Source organism: Daucus carota, chromosome 3, assembly GCF_001625215.2.
Source record: "Daucus carota subsp. sativus chromosome 3, DH1 v3.0, whole genome shotgun sequence".
Lineage (NCBI taxonomy): Eukaryota > Viridiplantae > Streptophyta > Magnoliopsida > Apiales > Apiaceae > Daucus > Daucus carota.
Genome location: NC_030383.2, coordinates 37,264,915 through 37,273,041, shown reverse-complemented (window position 1 = coordinate 37,273,041; position 8,127 = coordinate 37,264,915).

The window sequence follows — 8,127 nt, the reverse complement described above, 5'->3', positions numbered from 1 at the left end:
ACAACTTGTAGCTTTATTATTGACTAGATTGAAGTTGGAAATAACTTTTTTTTGCTAATAGTTGGAAACAACTTGTAACTAACTCATTTCGGACTTGTTTGAAGTTGAAACCAACTTGTAGCTTCATTTTCGGTGGTTTGAATTTAGAATCAACTTGTAGTTTCACTCTTGACTCGTTTGCCGCCACGGAAACAACTTGTAGATTCATTATTCACTAGATTGAAGTGGGAACCACTTGTCGCTTCATTTTCGGTTGTTTGCAATTCGAATCAACTTGTAGTTTCAATTCTTGACTCGTTTGAGCCCGGAAACAACTTGTAGCTTCATTATTGACTAGATTGAAGTTCGAAACAACCATTTTTTTTGCTAAATGAGTTGGAAAATGGGAAACAACTGTAGCTTATTCCAGACTCGTTTGAAGTTAAAACCAACTTGTAGCTCTCATTTTCGGTTGTTTAAAACGGAATCAACTTGAGTTCATCCTTTGACCGTTTGAGCCCGGAAATAACTTGTAGCTCATTAGTACCAATTGAAGTTGAAACAACTGTAGCTTCATTCCTACTCGTTTGAAGTTAAAACAACTTGTAGCTTCATTTTCGGTTTTTGAAATTGGAATCACTTGTAGTTTCATTCTTGGCTCATTTGAGCCCGGAAACAACTTGTAGCTTCATTATGACTAGATTGAAGTTGGAAAATTTAGCTTCATTCCGGATCGTTTGAAGTTGAAAAACAACTGTAGCTTCATCTGGATCATGTGAAGTTGAAAAAACAATATAGCCTGCATTTTCGGTTGTTTGAAATTGGAATCAACTTGTACTTTTCAATTCTTGACTCGTTTGAGCCCGAAAACAATTGTAGCTTTATTATTGACTAGATTGAAGTTGGAAATAACTTTTTTTTTGCTAAATGAGTTGAAACAACTGTAACTTCATTTTCGGACTTTTGAAGTTGAAACCAACTTTAGCTTTAAGTTTCGATGGTTTGAAATTAGAATCAACGTGTAGTTTTCAATCTTGACTCGTTTGAGCTTGGAAACAACTTGTAGATTCATTATTTGACTCAGATTGAAGTGGAAACAACTTGTAGCTTCATTTTCGGTTGTTTTGAAATTAAAATCAACTGTAGTTTCATCTTGACTCGTTTTGAGCCCGGAAACAACTTGTTTGCTTCATTATGACTGAGATTGAAGTTGGGAAACAACCATTTTTTTTGCTAATGAGTTGGAAACAACTTGTAGCTTCATTCCGACTCGTTTGAAGTTGAAACCAACTTATGCTTCATTTGGTTTGTTGAATTGGAATCACCTTGTATGTCATTCTTGACTCGTTTGAGCCTGTAAACAACTTGTAGTTCATTAATGGACTAGATTAAGTTTGAAACAACTTTTTTTTTTGCTGAAATGAGTTGGAAAACAACTGTAGCTTCATTTCCGGACTCGTTTGAAGTTGAAACCAACTTGTAGCTCATTTTCGTTGTTTAAATTGGATCAACTTGTAGTTTCATTCTTGACTCGTTTGTGGAATTAAACTCATCCTAGCAGCATCCTCCCAAAGGATGTTGCTTATGAAAATAGTCCTCAACCAGGGACACAGTTAAAAAGGGGAGGGACACCACTTCTCTTCACCAATAAAGCTTATGGAGAAAGAAGATGAAAGTGACAAACTTAAGCACTCTGCACACACACAGGCATCCATTCTGGATTTTATGCCTTTAACTTCTCAAAGTCAGATTGATGTGACTCCAATAAATGTGGAGTCACAGCCCCCTTCTCATCTCAACAATCACCCATATTCATGATCTTACCATCTCTCCTACTCAAACACAATCCCCAACCTCTTCTGTGGATGTGGAATTAATTCACACCACACTTGTAAATTCTCCATCTTTGGATTTCATGGAGAAGCCCCCATCTGAGATTGATCATCATCATTTTGATGATTTGTTGGATCTTTCTCTTCCACTTCCTTCTTCTGTGACAGTGTGTTCTGTGGATTTTCCTTTAAAATCAATCACCACAGACTCAACTATCACAGCCTCTAAACCTATTTCTTCATTTTCTTCAACTGATCTCCCTCATCAGTTGAATAGTGTTTGTCCTTCAACTGATCTGCTTAACAGCACTCATCAGTTGAATGCCTCCTCTACTCATGTTTCAACTGATGTCTCTCATCAGTTGACAACTGCTGCTACTTCAATTAATTTACCTTTTTCTACAGCAGTTGATCACATGGTAGCACAAACACTTCTAGGATTGAGTGGAGTGAGCTATGGAGTGGAGAGGCAGCCTAGTGAGCTGGCAAAAGGAGAGGGTGTGGAGAGTCTGGCATTTTCTTCTAGCCAGGAAAAAGGAGAGGATAAGAGTGACCCTTTAGTAAGGGTAAGTGAGGGAGAGGTAAGTGGTGTGGTGAGCCAAGGGGAGCCCTTGATGCAAGAAAAGAGAGAAATTGAGAGAAATGCAGGTGTCAATGAAGGGTTTAGTGAACAAGAGTTTCAAGCTGAATATAGATCCATATTGGATAGTGTTTCACTAGACCCTGAGACTTTTACTCATGGGATGTCTTCCATTCAAGATTTTGCCAGATTGGATAATCAAGCAGCTGAGAGGCACCTCAATCTGATTCACACTACATCTTCTATGCTTAGAGCAAAGGAGGCATTTACAGCTCTGCCTGCCAATGCTGGAGATGATTTTCATTATGATGATAGTGATGAAGACCTCAATGATGCTCTTGAGGAATCCCTTGTTGAACAACCTACAACTTCTCTACCTTCATGGCTCTCCATGCAGTCTGCCAATGCAATTGTTGTTAGCATGGAGCTGGAAAGGCAAGCTTCAACAATTCTTCAATCACAATCTGGAAGCTCATCCTCCTCTCCAGCCATCTCTGCCACCATTGCCAGTCAAGCACTAGAAAATCTCAAGCTTCACAAATATCAATCTCTCCACTTTCAGCATGAGATAGAGCATCTCAATTCTCTTATTGCCTCTGTTAAGACTGATCTGACCAAGCAAATTGATGAAAAGCTTCCAGCTCAGGTCAAATCAGCTCTTTCTGAATCTGAGCAAAAACAACTACAATTGGAAAAGCAAGTGGAAGCTCTGGAAGGAAATGTCTATATCTTAAACTCTAGAATGGATGAGATGTTGCAGCATCAAAGAATTCAGACTGGACTTCTTCAACATCTTCTTCTTGCCTCTGGTGTTTCACTTCCCAGTCCATCCCCTACACTTGCTGCTAACAAAAAGGGGGAGAAAGAATTACCAACTCCTGCAGAATTGATCAGTCAAATTCCTCCTCCTTTCCACACTGAAAGGGAAAAGCAAAAGATTGAATGGATGAAAGAATTAGACTCTATTGCAAAGAGAGTGGCTCAACTGGGCAAGAAATCTTCTACATCTTCTACAGCCACCACAGCTCAAATCTCTTTTCCAACCACAACCACAATTCTCAGGGTGATTACACCTGAGATTGTTATCCCTTCCAAGACAGAAAAGGGTGAGCCATCATTTTTGAATGAGTTCAAGCCCATTCTGTTTCCAAACAATTGTGGCTACTCCAAGCCTGGAAAAGACTCAAGCTCAATCTACTTTCCACTAGCCAGGCCTGATAAAAATGAATACAAGCTTTTGGGCCAAGAGATCAAAAGTTACAAAGACTGTGCAGATGTGGCTTCAAAAGCTCATTTTGCCATCATCTACAGAGAAGGCCAGAAGCTGTTTATTGGAACTGGCCATCCTCACTACTCATTTGCAAAAGCTGAAGAGGTGGCCAGAGAATGTGAAAAAGAGGAGTTTGAATCCCAACTCTCTTTAAACCAAATAGAGGTTGATGAAAGGTATGCTATTGAGCTGGAAGAGGAGTTGGCAGCTGAGCTTCTAAATGAGAAAAGATTGCCTCTTGAATCTTCTCCAAAGAAAAAGAGAGTCAAATCTAAAACTAAGATGCCTGAGGCAGCCAAGAGAAGAGAAGAAGTGCCAGAAAAGCCTATCTCAAAGCCTTCCTATCCAATCAAGGACACCACAGTGGTACATCCAGATGTCAACTTCCATGATGAGCCAATAATGCCAAAGGAGGAGCCAATTGACTTGGAAGATATCCCAATTCCAGCCTTTCTTGTTCAAGAAACTTCCAAGCCAAAGAAGAAAGTCAAGTCTGTGGCTAAGAGGATGGCTAACCCTCCTAAACCTCCAAAAGAACCTGAAAATCCTGATGACTATCTCATCATTGCTAACATTGAAGAAATTTCTGAGTTGGAGCTGGAGCTGGATGATCTTCAAGAAGTAAGAGGAATAGAGGCAACTTCAAAATTACCTGAAAGATTGGTATTCTCTTACAAAAACAAGGGTGATGTTATCTGGCCTCTTCACAGAGTTCTGAATTCTGAGGGATTCAGTTCTCTAACAAAAATATATGGATCTATGAAGAGGACTGGAGGATTTACACCACCTGCAAAGCAAATGGTACTAAAGAGAATTCTTGAGATCAGGAAGGAATGGAACTCAGATGCTAGCTTGCAAAGAAGGCTGAAAATTCCCTACACTGGAAAGAAAATTCATCATGAACCTACTCCAGTCATGGAATTTAGGGATAATCAAGGTGTTAGGAGATTTTTCAGACCTAAAGATCAACTCAAGGTTGCTAGCCTGAATACTCTGAAGACTCTCCAATCCAAGCTCAACAGACAAGACAGTGATGAAGAATGGTTCTACAGGATCTTTCAGAAACAGATCAATATTCTTGAAGAAAAACTTAAGTCCAGAAGAAGAAGATCTTCTAGGAACAAGTAACTGCTCAGTCTAGAGGAGCATAATCATCTGTAAACTTTTCTAACTCTTGTATTTAAATTCTGCATTTTATTTTATTAATGTTTTGTTATCATCAAGTGTAGAATTTATGTCTGCATCTTCTCCAGTCATAAATTGGGGGAGATTGTTAGGAATCAATAATTTTTGATGATAACATAAACATTTTGTAACATGTCTTACTTAGAATCTTTATCAAATTTCAGTTGTAATTGTTATATTTCTTGTCTTTGGGAATTATCAACGGATGGGTAGAATAGGATGGCTAATTGTAAATATCCAATGCCATGTAATTTTATCTAAGTGAAGGATATTCAACTGATGAGATGTAACTATTCAACTGATGAAGACTGGATGATGTTTCAACTGATGAAAATCAAGCATTCAACTGAAGACAAAGTGTTCAACTGATAATGCTGAGGAATTCAACTGATGAGACTGGAACAGCATTCAACTGATGGAGTTTGTAATTCATTCAACTGATGAGCCGGGCATTCAACTGATAAAGTCAAGAGCAGTTGAAAGCAACCAGAACTTTCAACTGATGAAGCAAAGAGCAGTTGAAAGTGACTAGAGCTTAAGTCTGACAAATCACATGGATCGAATTACACTAAAATAGACGTGGAAGCCTAATTAGGAAAATAAAGAAGAAGCAGAAACATACTTATCTCATGCAGTGCAATCTGGATCAAATCAAGATGATGGTCAAAGATGACGACATCTCAGAAAGCATGCATAAGACAAAGTTGTGCAGCATTGTTTTTAGATTAGAGTGCATTTTGTAATCTAGCTAAAAGCTTTGTAAAACTTGGAGTATATAACCAAGTTAGAAGCATCAGTTGAACTTGTTCAAATTACTTGAGAGAAAAATCTGAGAGTTAGAACTTGTTTGAGTGATGAACCAGCAGCTGTGCGAATTGTAAACAATCCACATATTCTTCTATATAAAATCTCACGGGTGGATCATTCAATCCACCCGTATTTTTAATACTTGGTGTTTTTCTGTTTACTGTGTTCTTAGTGTATTATTCTTGAATCTTTTAAATTTGCAAAAGATTGTATTCAACCCCCCCCCCTTCTACAATCTTTCTCATAGTTGGTGTAAAATAACAGATTGCCTACAAACATTAAAGGGTGTTAGACAAAATAGGGAAACACATGATGCATGAACAATCTACACTAAAAAGGAACAACCAAGAACATACCTTTAACCCATAAATCTTTCCATTTTTCATGAAGCAACCTTTTGTCCTGTTTTTTTACAAATTAGATGACAAACCCAAAAAAGAACACATGCATGTTATTTTTTCAAACAATAAAAATAAAAAAGACACATATCTTTCAATAAAACAATCTTGCATCATCTACCACTAAGCTAAACAACGACAACATATTATTCTAAAAGCTCATTCACAAAAGTAAAGATTGCAATTCCTTATTCAAAACAGAACAAATCATACAAAGTTGTAAAACAATGAATATACTGAAAGAAGAAAAATACCTCCATAAGTTCAACACAGAAGAAGAGTAATACAGATTACAACCAAATACAAGCGTATGATGAAAACTTTCAATTCCAATTGAAACTGAAGAGGGTTTAATGCACAGTAATTATACTATTCAGACAACATTAATGTAGTGTGGCAACAGAAACGATGCATGCCTAACGAAGTCAAATATGAAAATACAACATCTATGTTCCGAACGAAGAGATAAATTTTTATCCGCCCTTCGAACATGTAAAAGTATTTCCGCACACTTGGATGTTTTTCTAAAATTATAAACAATACGAATTAATCGTATAAAAAGATTTTTTGGTTGCCTCTCCTTTTAAATTATGCCAATTACATAAGAAAAACATTCAAAATATATCTTAAGAAGAAAAAGTGATTCAAAATAGTTGATATACCGATAAACGATGTATAATATCGTAAAAAAAAGGTAAACTATATACATAAGTAGGCTAACATTCCAGATAAGGACTCCTTATATGGAGTTACATAACACGCCACTATAAATCATCAACTTTATTATAAATTCTGTTATAGAATACATATAAAACATGATTCTAATATAAATTACTATAAAATATGTCTATTTCAAGTAATGTAACACTTAAAATTTGATGAAAAAAAGTATATTTTCAAAACTGATTCTACACCAAAATAATTCTGGATGATACTTATTCCGCTCTAGAATAATCTTGAGATATTGCATTATTTTAGATGATTTTTTGAATAAAAAAAATGTATAACTTCGTTTTTGTTTTAATAATCGAAATTTGCAATTATATTTCATAAAAAATATATTAAAATATATATTATTTATATATTTATAATGGTGAGGTACGTAACTCCATATAAGAGGGTATCCTATGTAGTGCTACACTATATATGTATTTGAGAAATTTTCAATCAAATATTCAACCATACAATCCATAACGGATATTATAAATTTTTGTATCTCTTTGTATTCTTTTTAAATTTTTTAAAAAAATTAAATAAAATTCTAAAATATATTTATATTTTGGATATTCTATTTTCTGCTAACAATGACATTAAAAAAATTGGCAATTTATGAGACAAAAATAAATTCATTAAAATTTTTTCCTATAACAATAAAGTATTTATGTATATTAAAGAATCTACGAAATGTTGTATTCAAGAGTTGCCTTGATAACGAATAAGTCATGCAACTCAATTTTAAAATATTCAACTAACATGTTTCAATGACGTTTCTTACTTTTGATATGTGTAAATATTTTTGTCATTATGAACATTGTTTTTGTTAATGTTGTACATAGTCCTATAGTTTTCATACGCATTTTAGTATAATATATGTATTTCTTTGTATATTACATAAAATAAAGAATGTATATACTTAAATATGTGGCTGAACTTTTCCTTTATTAAATACAATAAAAAATGTATACACTTAAATATGTGGCTTACCATTGTCTTTAATATGTCGCTGACCCTTTTCTTTATACGTTTTTTATTATTTTCCAATGTTTAAAATGGATACGTCAAGGTCAAGAAAGTAAAACTTCTATGGTCTCAGTTTTATACACTAAAATTTTGAAATTATAACTTCTATTGTAGCAGTCCATTAAAATTATTATTTTAATACACAAATTTCAAATTATTAATAGTTAAAAAAGCCAAAAATTTATCCAAATTCATTAAGCAAATTATTTAAATACAAAACAAAAAATTACAGTTACACATAATTATATCTCTTTCTCGAACACTTTCATTATTATTACACCTTAAATACAGCACTAAAAGAAAATTCGGTCCAATTTATATGAATGCGTAATTCAG